Consider the following 16,560-nt stretch of genomic DNA (forward strand, 5'->3'; position numbering starts at 1 on the left):
TGGGGATATGGCAGACGTGGCCTGCATGGGGGGGGGGGGACCCATGCAAGGGGGCCCCGTGGTGGATGCCCTCTTTTCCCCCCATGCCTATATAAACACCCCCCTAGCTAGAGGGGGGGAGGCTAGATAGAGCAAGGGCCGTGCAGAAGGGGCGGGCTGTGAGAGGGAGGTGGAGGTCGCCGCCGTGTAGGAAGTCGCCACCCGCCGCCGTGCAGGAAGTCGCCAGCCGCCGCCGTGCAGGAGCCGCCAGGCCACCTCAGTCCGCCCCATCCCCGCCCTCTTCACGAAGAACCCCCCTCCTTGTCATCGCTGCTGCGCAGAAGCTTCTTAAGAAGCTTCTAAGGAGGGGCTTCCTTAAGGCCCCTTCCCACCACATTCCCCAAAAGACCCATTCATACCCCTTCCCGAAAATTGAAGAGGAGAGGGTGAAGGCCGTAAAGACTCCCACAAGACCCTTCGAAAAAGGCTTTCGCAAAAAGGACTTTAAAGCTGCAAGCCATCCAAGAATCAACTCCGTGCCAACACGGGGTTTTCCCTAAAGATCTCCTAAAGCCCTTTTTCGGCAAGCGCCATTCCGCAAAGGAATCTTCCGCATACGAGGAAAAGGCCAAAGGTCGGGAGGTTGCATTCCGAGGCAAGTAAATCCGTAGACCACAAAGGCAAATCAGAAGCCGACTCTACACCTACGATGGCCCCAAAAAGGACACAAGATGCGACTGCGGGAGGTTCATCTCCGAGTATACAAGTGGATATCTCCCCGACCCCTCAAGTCCAGGTTCTTTTGAGTTATTTTCGCATAAAGAAATGATTAGGCGCGCTTAGTTCATAAGGGAGATTGCATCTTTACGCTTAAATTTAATGCATGTGGAAATTGGGAAAAAAAATTACATTTGGTAAAGTACCTCTTGAAACATTAGGCAAGATTGAAATATGTCATGAATTTGAACGAGTTATCCACCTTAGAAGACTAGTTGCATGTAGTTTCTTTGGTACATTATCAAAGTAATGAGTCCAAACTTAGGGCAAAGAAATGGAATTTATAAGTGCATTCTCTTCCGTCCTAGACATGGTAGGAATAAGCATGTGCCGCATGTTAGGCAACATCCTCCTCGTAATGATTTCATGAGGCAAGGTTAACACCATAAGATATTATCCGAAAAGAAATAATAGAGTACAGAAATGATCTTATGGACTTGCAAATAACATGTAAAATGGAATGAATTAACACTAGCTTTAGTTTGGTATAAACTTCGTCAACTACATTGTAGCTAGGAGAATGTTGCGTATTGCATAGTCATCATGCGAAAACGTCATTCATCAGAAGCCGCATTTAGGAAAGGTTGCATGGTTCGTCAAAGCATAAGATTCGAAAGTATAGACTACAAGGTTGTAGGCATGATTAATAGGTCTTAGGAAAAGTTAGTATCCAGATTATCATGCATTTTTGCTACACCAAGGAAAGATAAAATTATCATAAACCATGTGATGCGTAAAAGCAATAAATCGCATGTTTACACGTATTGGTGTAGTTGTAACTATTGTTCTCCATTAGATGTAGTTTATTACCTTTAGAAGGTTCATCCTTGTTGCAATACAAGTATATTGAGTTGTCTAAGTAACCTAAAACACAAAGGATTCATATGGGCATGGCTCAGTCGATATGATAGGTATCCCAAGTGCTAAGTGCAATAAGATTTCGACCTAGTTTTACACTTGTTGCCAAGTCTAAAACCGCAAACCCAAAGATCTTACACACGTTCACGAAATGTCGAATCAATTGGATGTTCATGCATAAAATGATCTAAGGTTTTATCCTAAGGATCATTCGTTCAAATGATGAAACTCCGACGGAGTTGCAAATTTCTAGAACCATGGGCCAACATAATTAGGAATGGGTTGGAGGATACCCTAAACCCTGCTACTCGGCTGGAGGTAAATTCCGTGACCGGAAAATGCCAATAAATGGGTGGAATGATCCCGTGGAATAGATGCAATACATGTGCAAAAAGCTGCAACATTGTATAGACTTGAGATTTGTCCACAAGAGAGTTTTGTCATCTCTCGAAATGAGGTTGGCAAGTTATTGAAAGAACTTAACTTACAAGAGGATGAATAATCATCCTGTTACTCACTTTTCTTGGGGGATAATTGCCAAGGAAAAGGAAAGTTAGGTATTTGCCTTGAAGCAAATGACCAGACAATAAACTAAAGCGACATGGTCGCTGGAATCTACCACAACAAAACCTAAAGTATTGGTAGGGTATGACCCTAACCCAAGAATGATAGGAATCTTGCCAAGTCGCAATTGATTCCGGATCGAATGCGGGTTGCATTCGGAGAAAAGGAGTCACTCCTTAACAGTTTGCCAGCTAAACGACCATTGGAAATTGATTGTGCTTGTAACAGTTTGGAAAGCAGTGTTTGCATTGTTTGCTCAATGAACTAAAGGGCGAAAATATATCTAAATACTTCAGGTTGAAGCCTGAAGGGAGAGGCAGCTTCAGTTACCCCCGACTGCCTGCCTGACCCTAACCAAGGGGGTTGTTAGCCGCGCCGGGAACGTGGACCGAACCCGCCGCGAGAGGTCTCTCCGTTGAGTTCTACTTGGAGCAGGAGGACGCTTGGGTGCCAGAGGGGGCTCTGGCCGTAAATCCCTCGCCTTCCGGGCCCTGCACAAGAGACTAATGTGACTCGGGATTGGATCTCGAGGCCCGCATACTAGTCTACGGGCGGAAACTTGGATTAGTGATCCCTGGTGGATTACTGGATAGCCTTCGGGCGGATTATGAATACGCCTACAGGCGGGAACTCCTTGTATTTCAAAGATAAAAGGATAAAATGATAATAAAGAAGTTGTTTGGCATTGTTTTCTTTATGTCCTGTGATAAGATTACGTGAAGGAACCAGTGCATAAGAGGGTTAATTCAAAGAAGCTATTTGTATATGTCAAACTAATGTGGTAGGTAATTACATAACTAAAACAAACCGAGGAAAGTGCGGAGGATGGACCATGGGTCCGTCCTACGGATGGGTGGTCCCGGTTAGCCGGGAACTTTTCTCAAAGTCTTCGACGAACAGAAGGATGATCAACATCACCGAAACAAGTAATGAGAACGATGACTTGGAATTACCGATTACCCGATTCACGCTGTTTTAGGGGAACGGAATGGGACTATGCCTTTTGGCAGAGAGGTCGAGCCTTGCATCCCTCTCGTTTCCCATTCTCCTTGAACCAAGTGCAGCAGGAATCCGCTTCAGACCAGGCATTTCTGCGTAAAGTAGTTCGATCAGGTCTGACGCTAGTCGCTGTTAGTTAATGACCAAACAATTTCGGTCGATCCTAAGTGGGAACGGCCAGGACACTTCCGTTACGTGGCAGACGCGGAAAGTCCTAGATTGCAAAACCCGCAACATTCCATGGGAGTGCCGGGTGGAGTTTTCTAGACAACCTTTCCGATGGGCTGCTAAGACGTGTTCTAGAGGATTCTAGTGGACATGTTACAGTTGGTATCAGAGCCGACTTACAATGGAATTGTTTTCATAAAAATTTCATTGAAAGATGAAGTAAAGAAATTGTTCCTGTCCAAACATTTTCTCATCTTCAATACTGTCTTGCAGAATTACGAGGCGTGGAACAAGTTTTTGGTATTCCGGATCATGTTCATGACTGCAATGCATTCTCCGCATTATAGGCAGAGAATTGAAATGATGAACATCTTGGAGCAAATTTATAATCCATCACCGCTATATATAGAGCGAAGATGGACTGGGTCTTCAGGAATCTATTACATAGCTGCCCACCAGTTCGGTTATCTACAGACCAACCTGAAGAGGATCAAGTGGTTGGAAGATTTGAAAGTCGTGAAGCTGTTCATTTTTGTGGAAGCTCACGTGAATTCGACTTTGCATATTCGAGGTCGTAGAGTTGAATTAAACTCATATGTATATGAGGAAGTAACCCGTGTGATTCCAGCTGATAGAATTAAGGTATTGGGCCGCCATGGGAAGTATGGATTCCAGCGGAAAGGATATCCTGAACTTCCGATGAATTATCGATTCTTAAAGATTCATGACCCAAAACCCTACTATTACACAGTTCCTGTAGACAAATCCAATACAATGTTGTTCTCCCCAAACTAAATGTAATGATTGGATTATCATCACTCGAGATGTTGTATGAGGCTACGCCATATAAATATAAATAAGGACTTCTTTTTATCACTATCGGATTGTGCATCAGGGTTGTTGCAAAAAGTTAAGTTGCTTCATGAGTTACGAATTAGCTGAACTAAAGATAAGCTAATGTCAATTATCATATAATAATGTTAAGAAAACTTTTACTTCAGGCACAACCCCAGGTACAGGTTCCAAATTCACCCCCTACATCAAGTACTAGTGTGACCCAGGAGAAGAATTTCCTCCTCAAACAGATAAAGCCACCCGAGTTTGACGGGAGAGGCAGATTCGTCCAGTCGGACGCTGAGATTTGGATTGAATCTATGGAGGACTACTTCGAAGCCGCTGGCACTGCACCTACCAATCAGGCCATGCTCGCCAAATTAAAACTCACCGGTGAAGCCAGACTATGGTGGAAACAATGGTGCAGGGATCAAGGGATTTCAGAGGGGTCCGTTACCTGGGAGAAGTTAAAGCAAGCCGTGCAAGGGAGATATTTGCCACCTGCATATCGTACTCAGAAAATGAATGAGTTCTATGAGCTAAAACAGTTAGGACTCACCCTTGACGCATACTACTCTAAGTTTGTCTCACTCTTAAAGTATGCGCCACAAATGGACACGACACAGCAGGTGTCCAAATTTTACGCAGGCTTAAATCCACCTGTAAATACCCGTCTCGAATCTATGCGTCCATCAGACCTTCAGGATGCACTCATTCGAGCGGCCCCTATAATTCAGGAAGTACAAGCTAAACCAAGGAGTATTAAGAATTGGTCTTATAGCGACCCAAGCAGAGGAGCGTTCAGACCCCAAGTTAAGAGAGTTCAAGCCACAATCAGGGACAAAGAAAGAAAGCAAGGACAAATAACGTCAACAACTTTGTTCCTACTCACGGTAATGGCCGAAACATCCGATGTTTCCACTGCAATGAACTCGGTCACTTCAAAAAGCAATGCCCCAAGCTCAGTGAGGGACACCGTCAAGGTATTGGCCGCGGTCAGGGAGCCGCCGCCCGTGGAAGGGGAAGAGCTGCCTGCCTTACCAATAGGCAAAGATGTGAAGAAGAGGAAGAGGAAGATCCGACTATGGAAGCGGATTTCGAAAGAGCGACGGTCCATGCCGCTCTACACAAGAAGGGGCCAAATCGCCAGTTCTCGATAATTCAAACACCGTCGGACTATCAAGGTAAAGGTTTCAAAACCTTGATTGATTGTGGCAGTACACATTCCTTTATCTCACCAACATGTGCTAAGAGATTAGGAATAGCCACAGTAGAAGCACCTACCCTACTTGTGGAATTGGCAAACGGTCGTGAGGTAACTTGTGCTAGGCAAACTGCTAAGGAGGAGTTCTATCTGGGAGGAAAGAAAACCTCAATCAAATTCAGAGTCATGAACTTAGGCATCCATGAGTGTCTACTCAGGATGGATTGGCTTAAGCCCAATGACGCCCACATCCACTGTGGAAAGGGTCAAGTTTCCTTTCGAAACTCTGACAGAGAGTTTGTTACGACTCAAGGTGAGGCAGGAGTGCCGAGAATCCAGCTAGCCAAGGTATCGCGGATCATAAAAGGGGTTAGGAAAGGATTACCTGTTTACTTGATCAAACTCAACAAGTTAGATCAAAAGCAAGAGTCTCATGAGGGACCCTCTTGGCTAAAAGAATACGCTGACGTATTCCCTGAGGAATTAACTGAACTTCCACCTCCAAGAGAAGTTGATCATGAAATAAGGCTAATACCTGGAGCTGCGCCAATTGCAAAGAGACCTTATAGAATGTCTATTCCGGAAGCTATTGAGTTGAAGGAACAACTCAAGCAACTGTTAGATCAGGGCTACATCCGGCCTAGCAACTCACCATGGGGAGCTCCAGTCCTATTCCAGAAAAAGAAAGATGGGACACTTCGACTATGTATTGATTACCGTGGGTTGAATCAATCAACAGTCAAGAACAAGTATCCTATTCCTAGAATAGATGAGCTTCTCGATCGCCTTCAAGGTGCAAAGATCTTCTCCAAAATTGATCTCAGGTCAGGCTACTATCAAATCAGGATCAAGGATGAGGACATTCCAAAAATGGCCTTCAATACAAGATATGGGCACTTTGAATTCTTGGTTATGTCATTCGGGCTTACAAATGCACCTGCCACCTTCAATAGATTAATGCAGGATATTTTTAGACCATATCTTGATGACTTCGTGCTTGTCTTCTTCGATGACATTTTAGTCTATTCTAAACAGGAAGAAGATCATGAACCTCAACTACGGATTGTTTTGGAGACAATGAGGTCTCATAAGCTGTATGCAAAAATGAAGAAGTGTGCATTCTTCAAACGTCAGATTGAATATCTAGGATTCATAGTATCTTCAAAAGGAATATCAGTAGACCCAGCCAAAGTCAGAGATGTGCTTGAATGGCCAATACCCGTATCCGTCAAAGAGATACGCAGTTTTCTTGGCTTGACGGGATGGTATAGGGTCTTTATCAAAAACTATGCTTTGATTGCAGCACCTCTTACCGACTTACTAAAGAAGCAGACTTCCATTACATGGTCAACTCCCGAGCAAAATAGCTTCGACCAATTGAAGCAATGTTTGGTATCGGCACCTATTCTGAAACTTCCTGACCTCAATAAGGAGTTCGAGGTAGTAACTGATGCCAGCATTCTTGCCTTGGGGTGTGTTCTTATGCAGGAAGGTCATCCCGTAGCATATTCTTCAAGGAAATTGAAGAGTCATGAAAAGAATTATGCCACACACGATCTGGAGTTATTAGCTGTCATCCATGCTCTAAAGCTTTGGAGACACTACCTGTTGGGTAACAAGTTTACTCTAGTAACAGATCATAAGAGTCTCAAATGGATTTTTACCCAGAACGAGCTCAACATGAGGCAACGTCGATGGATTGAAGTATTGGAGGAATATGATTTTGAAATCAAGTATCGACCAGGGAAAGAGAATGTAGTTGCCGATGCACTCAGTCGCAAGGCATTCCTAAACTCCCTAATCTTGCAGAATCCATCAACGGCCAGATCTCTGGCTACAAAGGTATCTATGCCAAGCAACCCTATACTCGAACTAGCTAGAGAGGAAGCATGCCATGACTTAGCCTACCAAGCAATGATAAAAGAAATATCTACCAAGGATCAGAATTTGAAGTTACAGGCCAAGTATCATGAATTTTCTGTTGACAATGGACTTATTTACTATAGAACAAGGCTATGTATACCAGCAAGCCAGTCACTTAAGCAGAAGATATTGTGGGAAGCTCATGACTCCCCTTTCGTAGGACATCCTGGCTATGCAAAAACTCTCAATACAGTCAGGAAGAGCTATCATTGGGAGAGGCTCAAAGGTGACGTCCTCAAATATGTCACTGAATGTTTGTCTTGCCAACGTATCAAGGCTGAACATGTCATGATGCCAGGAAAATTACAACCACTTGACATTCCCCAAATGAAATGGGAATTCATCAGTATGGATTTTGTGGTGGGCTTACCCCAAGTCCAAGGAGGATACAACTCCATTATGGCTGTAGTTGATATGCTTACTAAGGTTGCACACCTGATTCCAGTAAAGACAAACTATAAAGCCTCCGACATTGCTAGAGTGTTTATTAAAGAAATATTCAAGCTACATGGGTTACCTAGAAGGATCGTTAGCGATCGAGATTCTCTTTTCACTTCACACTTCTGGAGAGCTATCTTTGAAGCTATTGGAACTCAGCTCTGTTTTAGCACTGCCTACCTTCCCCCAAACGGATGGACAAACAGAACGAGTAAATCAAATCATTGAGGATATGCTTAGGGCTTACTGCTGTCAAGAGCCGAAGAGGTGGATTCAATACTTGCCGTTAGTAGAATTTACTTACAATGCTTCTTACCAGCAGAGCATTCAAATGACGCCTTTCCAGGCATTGTATGGTCATGATTGTCGAAGTCCCCTAAATTTTTCTGATCCTACCCTAAGGGTGGAAGCTTCAAGACAAATGTTGGAGGACATGGATGACCAAATAAGGTCAATAAGACAAGACATACAAGCAGCCAAAGATAGACAAAAGGCATATGCGGATTTGAAACGCCAAGAGAGGGTCTTCAGAGAAGGAGACATGGTCTTCATTCGTGTACGGCCGAAAAAGAGTTCTTTATCTCTAGGTGAATGCAAGAAGCTAAGTCCAAGGTATTGTGGACCGTATAAAATCCTCAAATGCCTGGGACCCAATACTTATAAATTGCAACTTCCTGATAACCTAAAGGTTCACAATGTGTTCCATGTTAGTCTCTTAAAAAAGTATGTACCCAACCCAAATCATATACTTGATGACCAACAAATTGTAATGCCTAGTCAAGGAGTCCTTGAACTAAGACCGGGAAAGATTTTAGATGTCAGGGAGAGACAATTGAGATCTAGAACCTTGAAAGAATGCCTCGTCCAGTGGAAAGATTATCCCGAAGAGGATGCTACCTGGATGGATGAAAGCTCTTTCAGTCTTCAATATCCCCAGTTTTTCTCAAGATGAGGACATCTCGATTCTTCTAAGGGGGAGAGAATGTAATATTTCCGCAACTGCGTACCGTAAATATTGACGTCCCGCACACGACGTAAACCTTGTGCAAAGGTTATCTCTTGCATTGAAATTATTGGCAGTGTAATGTGTGACCCGCACGCGTGAAATGGGATCCTCCGCATTGGTAAATCACAACCGCGAGTTCAAAACCGCAAGTCTCACAAAAACACCCTCTTGGGAAGGGCATTTTGAGTAATTCAAGGCAAATTTTTTTTATTTTTTCCCCTTTTTCTCCAGCCGATGCATGGCTGGAGAAGGGGGAGTGTGGGGAGGATGGCGATATGGCAGACGTGGCCTGCATGGGGGGGGGGGACCCATGCAAGGGGGCCCCGTGGTGGATGCCCTCTTTTCCCCCCATGCCTATATAAACACCCCCCTAGCTAGAGGGGGGGAGGCTAGATAGAGCAAGGGCCGTGCAGAAGGGGCGGGCTGTGAGAGGGAGGTGGAGGTCGCCGCCGTGTAGGAAGTCGCCAGCCGCCGCCGTGCAGGAAGTCCCCAGCCGCCGCCGTGCAGGAGCCGCCAGGCCACCTCAGTCCGCCCCATCCCCGCCCTCTTCACGACGAACCCCCCTCCTCATCATCACTGCTGCCAGAAGCTTCTTAAGAAGCTTCTAAGGAGGGGCTTCCTTAAGGCCCCTTCCCACCACATTCCCCAAAAGACCCATTCATACCCCTTCCCGGAAATTGAAGAGGAGAGGGTGAAGGCCGTAAAGACTCCCACAAGACCCTTCCAAAAAGGCTTTCGCAAAAAGGACTTTAAAGCTGCAAGCCATCCAAGAATCAACTCCGTGCCAACACGGGGTTTTCCCTAAAGATCTCCTAAAGCCCTTTTTCGGCAAGCGCCATTCCGCAAAGGAATCTTCCGCATACGAGGAAAAGGCCAAAGGTCGGGAGGTTGCATTCCGAGGCAAGTAAATCCGTAGACCACAAAGGCAAATCAGAAGCCGACTCTACACCTACGATGGCCCCAAAAAGGACACAAGATGCGACTGCGGGAGGTTCATCTCCGAGTATACAAGTGGATATCTCCCCGACCCCTCAAGTCTAGCTTCTTTCGAGTTATTTTCGCATAAAGAAATGATTAGGCGCGCTTAGTTCATAAGGGAGATTGCATCTTTACGCTTAAATTTAATGCATGTGGAAATTGGGAAAAAAAAATACATTTGGTAAAGTACCTCTTGAAACATTAGGCAAGATTGAAATATGTCATGAATTTGAACGAGTTATCCACCTTAGAAGACTAGTTGCATGTAGTTTCTTTGGTACATTATCAAAGTAATGAGTCCAAACTTAGGGCAAAGAAATGGAATTTATAAGTGCATTCTCTTCCGTCCTAGACATGGTAGGAATAAGCGTGTGCCGCATATTAGGCAACATCCTCCTCGTAATGATTTCATGAGGCAAGGTTAACACCATAAGATATTATCCGAAAAGAAATAATAGAGTACGGAAATGATCTTATGGACTTGCAAATAACATGTAAAATGGAATGAATTAACACTAGCTTTAGTTTGGTATAAACTTCGTCAACTACATTGTAGCTAGGAGAATGTTGCATATTGCATAGTCATCATGCGGAAACGTCATTCATCAGAAGCCGCATTTAGGAAAGGTTGCATGGTTCGTCAAAGCATAAGATTCGAAAGTATAGACTACAAGGTTGTAGGCATGATTAATAGGTCTTAGGAAAAGTTAGTATCCAGATTATCATGCATTTTTGCTACACCAAGGAAAGATAAAATTATCATAAACCATGTGATGCGTAAAAGCAATAAATCGCATGTTTACGCGTATTGGTGTAGTTGTAACTATTGTTCTCCATTAGATGTAGTTTATTACCTTTAGAAGGTTCATCCTTGTTGCAATACAAGTATATTGAGTTGTCTAAGTAACCTAAAACACAAAGGATTCATATGGGCATGGCTCAGTCGATATGATAGGTATCCCAAGTGCCAAGTGCAATAAGATTTCGACCTAGTTTTACACTTGTTGCCAAGTCTAAAACCGCAAACCCAAAGATCTTACACATGTTCACAAAATGTCGAATCAATTGGATGTTCATGCATAAAATGATCTAAGGTTTTATCCTAAGGATCATTCGTTCAAATGATGAAACTCCGACGGAGTTGCAAATTTCTAGGACCATGGGCCAACATAATTAGGAATGGGTTGGAGGATACCCTAAACCCTGCTACTCGGCTGGAGGTAAATTCCGTGACCGGAAAACGCCAATAAATGGGTGGAATGATCCCGTGGAATAGATGCAATATATGTGCAAAAAGCTGCAACATTGTATAGACTTGAGATTTGTCCACAAGAGAGTTTTGTCATCTCTCGAAATGAGGTTGGCAAGTTATTGAAAGAACTTAACTTACAAGAGGATGAATAATCATCCTGTTACTCACTTTTCTTGGGGGATAATTGCCAAGGAAAAGGAAAGTTAGGTATTTGCCTTGAAGCAAATGACCAGACAATAAACTAAAGTGACATGGTCGCTGGAATCTACCACAACAAAACCTAAAGTATTGGTAGGGTATGACCCCAACCCAAGAATGATAGGAATCTTGCCAAGTTGCAATTGATTCCGGATAGAATGCGGGTTGCATTCGGAGAAAAGGAGTCACTCCTTAACAGTTTGCCAGCTAAACGACCATTGGAAATTGATTGTGCTTGTAACAGTTTGGAAAGCACTATTTGCATTGTTTGCTCAATGAACTAAAGGACGAAAATATATCTAAATACTTCAGGTTGACACCTGAAGAGAGAGGCAGCTTCAGTTACCCCTGACTGCCTGCCTGACCCTAACCAAGGGGGTTGTTAGCCGCGCCGGGAACATGGACCGAACCCGCCGCGAGAGGTCTCTCCGTTGAGTTCTACTTGGAGCAGGAGGACGCTTGGGTGCCAGAGGGGGCTCTGGCCGTAAATCCCTTGCCTTCCGGGCCCTGCACAAGAGACTAACGTGACTTGGGATTGGATCTCGAGGCCCGCATACTAGTCTACGGGCGGAAACTTGGATTAGTGATCCCTGGTGGATTACTGGATAGCCTTCGGGCGGATTATGAATACGCCTACAGGTGGGAACTCCTTGTATTTCAAAGATAAAAGGATAAAATGATAATAAAGAAGTTGTTTGGCATTGTTTTCTTTATGTCCTGTGATAAGATTACGTGAAGGAACCAGTGCATAAGAGGGTTAATTCAAAGAAGCTGTTTGTATATGTCAAACTAATGTGGTAGGTAATTACATAACTAAAACAAACCGAGGAAAGTGCGGAGGATGGACCATGGGTCCGTCCTACGGATGGGTGGTCCCGGTTAGCCGGGAACTTTTCTCAAAGTCTTCGACGAACAGAAGGATGATCAACATCACCGAAACAAGTAATGAGAACGATGACTTGGAATTACCGATTACCCGATTCACGCTGTTTTAGGGGAACGGAATGGGACTATGCCTTTTGGCAGAGAGGTCGAGCCTTGCATCCCTCTCGTTTCCCATTCTCCTTGAACCAAGTGCAGCATGAATCCGCTTCAGACCAGGCGTTTCTGCGTAAAGTAGTTCGATCAGGTTTGACGCTAGTCGCTGTTAGTAAATGACCAAACAATTTCGGTCGATCCTAAGTGGGAACGGCCAGGACACTTCCGTTACGTGGCAGACGCGGAAAGTCCTAGATTGCAAAACCCGCAACATTCCATGGGAGTGCCGGGTGGAGTTTTCTAGACAACCTTTCCGATGGGCTGCTAAGACGTGTTCTAGAGGATTCTAGTGGACACGTTACATGTATGATGTTATAGCATTGTTTTCTCAACAGGAAGGATTACAATGTGCTGAACCACTAGTGGAGACAAAGTATAAGATAGTTGGAAAAAAGATGAAACCAATTGCTTTGCCGCTTTCACAAGAAAGTGAGGGTCTGTATGAAAAAGTATCAAGGCAACCAAGCTTATGGGATCCTAAAGATATAGGTCATCAGTTTACATTTGAAACGATACAGGAATTGAAAGTTGGTGTAAAAGGGTTTCTTTTGCATGTACTGAAAGAGATTTTTTTATATGCAGATGTTAGCTAGGCATGAAAAAGCATTTGCATTTCAGCCAACTGAAATAGGTTGTGTGGATCTGAGTGTTGTCTCTCCTATGGTAATATTTATTGTGCCACATGTACCATGGAATTTGAGGTCTATTCTAGTGCCTAAAGCTTACTTGCCAAAGCTAATGGATTTGCTAAATGACAAGATTTGCATGAAGATCTTGGATCCCTCTTCAGTTGTAATGTGTCCACCTGTTATCTTCAAGACATGTCTTCGCAGTCCATTGGAAAGGATGTCTTGAAAGCTCCGCCCGGCACTCCCATGGAATGTTACGGGATTTGCAATCTAGGACTTTCCACGTTTGCCATGTAGCGGAAGTATTCCGGCCATTCCCACTTAGGACCGACCTGAATTAGGGTTTTCTCTATTGGTCATTTTCTAATGGCAACTAGCGTTGAGCTTGAGTGAACTACTTTACGCAGAAACACCAGGTCCGAAGTGGATTCATGCTGCACTTGGTTCAAGGAGAATGGGAAACGAGAGGGATGCGAATCTTAACCTCTCTCCCATAAGGCATAGTCCCATTCCATTCCCCTAAAACAGTGTAAATCGGGATCCATTATAACTCTAGGTCAACGCTTTTGTTGTTCGTGTTTGTTGACGATCTTCTAGCTATCCATCGTGATTTGAGAAACGTTCCCGGCCAACCGGGACCACCCATCCGTAGAATGGACCTAAGGCCCATCCACTGCACTTTCCTCGGGTTGTTTTAATTATTTAATTACCTAACACATTTAGTTGGACATGTATCAATTAGCTTCCTTAATTAACTCGTTAGGCACTGGTTCCTTCACGTAATTATATCACTTGACATAGAAAAGCAATGTCAAACAAGTTCCTTTTTAATAGGTTATCATATTTATCTTTGAAATACATAAAGTCCAGCCCATAGGCTTATCCACAATCTGCTCGAGGGCTATCCAGCAATCCACAAGGATCACTAATCCAAGTTTCCACCCATAGACTAGTATGCGGGCCTTGAGATCCAATCCCGAGTCACGTTAGCCTCTTGTGCAAGGCCCAAAAGGCGAGGGATTTACGGCCAGAGCCCCCTAGCACCCAAACGTCCTCCTGCTCTAAGTAGCGCTTAACAGAGAGACCTCTCGCGGTGGGTTCGGTCCACTTTCCTGGCGCGGTTAACAACCCCCTTGGTTAGGGCCAGGCAGACAGTCGGGGATAACTGAAGCTGCCTCTTCCTTGAGGCCTTCAACTTGAAGCATTAGATATCCATTTATCCTTTAACTCATTGATCAAACAAAGCAAAACAGTGCTCTTAAATCTGTAACAAGCACAAACATTTCCATTGGTCATTTATCGTTCGCCAACTGCTAAGGAGTGAATCCTTCTTTTCGAATGCATCCAGTACTCGATCTGGGATGACTTGGGACTTGGCAAGATCCCCTATATCCTGGGTTAGGGCCGTACCCTATTAACCCGACTTGGTCAATACCTTAAGTTCATGTGTTATTCCAATTTATTGGTTTGTCCTTTGCTCCAAGCAATTATCTTTACCCCAGAAATGTACTATATTAGGAAGATTATTCATCCTCTTGCAAGATAACTTCATAAGAATCTGCCAACCTCATTCCAAGAATTGGCCATTCCCTTGTGATACAATCACAAGATCATATGACTCCACACTTGTTGCATAAGTGTCACATTGAACTATGGGACTATTCTACCCATCAAATGGAGTCACGAAACAATCTCTTCCTGATTTCATTAGGCTGACATTGTCAGTCCTAGGGTTCCAAGTTCCATCTTTTTAACGAAAGATTCTTAGGGACAAACCCTAGTTCACTTCTCAAGTATGTTCTGATGTCCCTACATTCGGTGAATGTGGGCAAGTATTCAGGGTATAGGAGTTTCAGTTTTAGCAATATGTGCGACTAGGTCACGTATTAAATCCTAGTGAGTTCTTTGGAATTGAATTAACTCTTTCTAAAACGAGTACTCCGCGGGTTTAGGTTTTTAGGTTTATGCCAATTTGTTGAATTGTTGATGATAATTATGCTATCATTTCCATAAACACATGACTCATTGTCTACGCATAAATTGATTTTCAAGCCTAACTTATCGATCTAAGATCAAGCACAGGTTAGGTTATAACCTAATTCCAATTTATCATCAAAACTAAAATATTTGATAATTTCTTTTTTGAGGACTTGCGAACAAGATTCGTGCTAAAATAGGCAACCTTTTTCTAATAATTATGTAGTTGAAAAATGATAATTGACTAGATGTAAGAATCATTTCATGCTTTGCAATTTCCTATGGGTTATTAGCACTTTTCATAATGACTCATTTGGAGGAAGATATGTCCAAATAATGCGACATGCAATTTATACTTCCATGCCTAAATGGAGTGCACAATCTTAATTCTATTTTGTAAATATAGACATTAATCTAAGTTCAGCTCATTGAAATGCACAAAAACTAAATGCATATCAATTTTCTGCTCACTTTATTTTTGTTCGTTTTATTGAAAATATTAATGATTGAACTTGTCCGTCGTAAGATAACTCTTTTAAACTAACCAAAATATTTAAGACGGAAAATGCATCCTATCTCCAAAAATCATCAATGCACGTAAAATTATAACAATGTAAAAATAAGAATTAGGAAGGAAAACCTGGACTTGGGGTGAGATGTCCACGTGGATGCTAGGAGACGATCCTCCTGCGGTTGCGCCTTGGGCTTTCTTAGGAGGCATCACGAGTGCATCCTTTGCGTCGTGGATGCAGCTTTGTGAACTCCCTTTTTGAAATACCATCATCCTTTATGATCTTATGTTCTTTCCTTTCGTAGAAGCTCTTTGAAGGGATACTTGTGGAGGAGGGGAGAAACCACAGAAAGGTTTTAAAAACACCGGAAGGGGGTGTTTCAAAATCCTCCGTGAATAAGGCCCATTAAAGCCATGAGAAAGGCTTAATGGCCTTTTAAAGGTTCACAAGAAAGAGGAATAAAAGGTGTAGAAACCCTTATGAGGGCTTTTGTATGGGGAAAGAAGGTGTCAAAAGACCCTTAACACCCTCTTTTATTTTTGTAAGGGGGTAAAACAAAAGGGTATAAAAGGGTCCTTAGGGAGCCCTTAGGAGGGAATTATTGCTAGGGTGGAGAAAAAAAAAAGCTTAAGGGTCCATATGAGGGCCCTTCACGGCAAAAGTCGGGGGGAAAAAGGGGCCTAAGGGAACCCTTAGGGGAAATTTGAGGGGGGAAAAAAGGGTCTAAAGTAAAACCTTTTTGGGAGGGGGGAAAGGGAGCTTATAGAGCCCTAAGGGGAAAATTTGAGGGGGAAATAGGCAAAGGTGTGAAAGGGGGCTTAGGAAGCCCCCTTGGAAGCTTCCAGAAGCTTCAGGGAAAACTTTTGTGCTTGTAACATGGCGTGAAGAGGGACAGCGAATCGGACTGATGGTGATGACAGTGGCGACCTGAGACGTAGTTGGCAGCAGCGGCAACTCCTCCTCGACAGCAGCGCGGTGCCCCTTCTTGTTCTACGGCAGCACATGGCATCTTCAATCTCTCTCTCCCTCACGATTCTTGCACAAGAGTCTCACTCTCTCCCTCCCTGCAATTCAACGGCGTTTCCTGTAGGCTTCCACAACTGTCCCTCCCATCATCCCACCATCCCAGCTTTAAATAATGGAGGGGATAAGATCCTCCCTCCCCCATGCATCGATGCGCATGGGTCTCCCTCACTCCAAGCTCCACCAAGGAGCTTAATCACTCC

This window comes from Lygodium microphyllum, chromosome 8 (genome assembly GCF_053477565.2).
Source record: "Lygodium microphyllum isolate KBCC chromosome 8, Lygodium_microphyllum_v1.1.10, whole genome shotgun sequence".
NCBI classification, from domain to species: domain Eukaryota; kingdom Viridiplantae; phylum Streptophyta; class Polypodiopsida; order Schizaeales; family Lygodiaceae; genus Lygodium; species Lygodium microphyllum.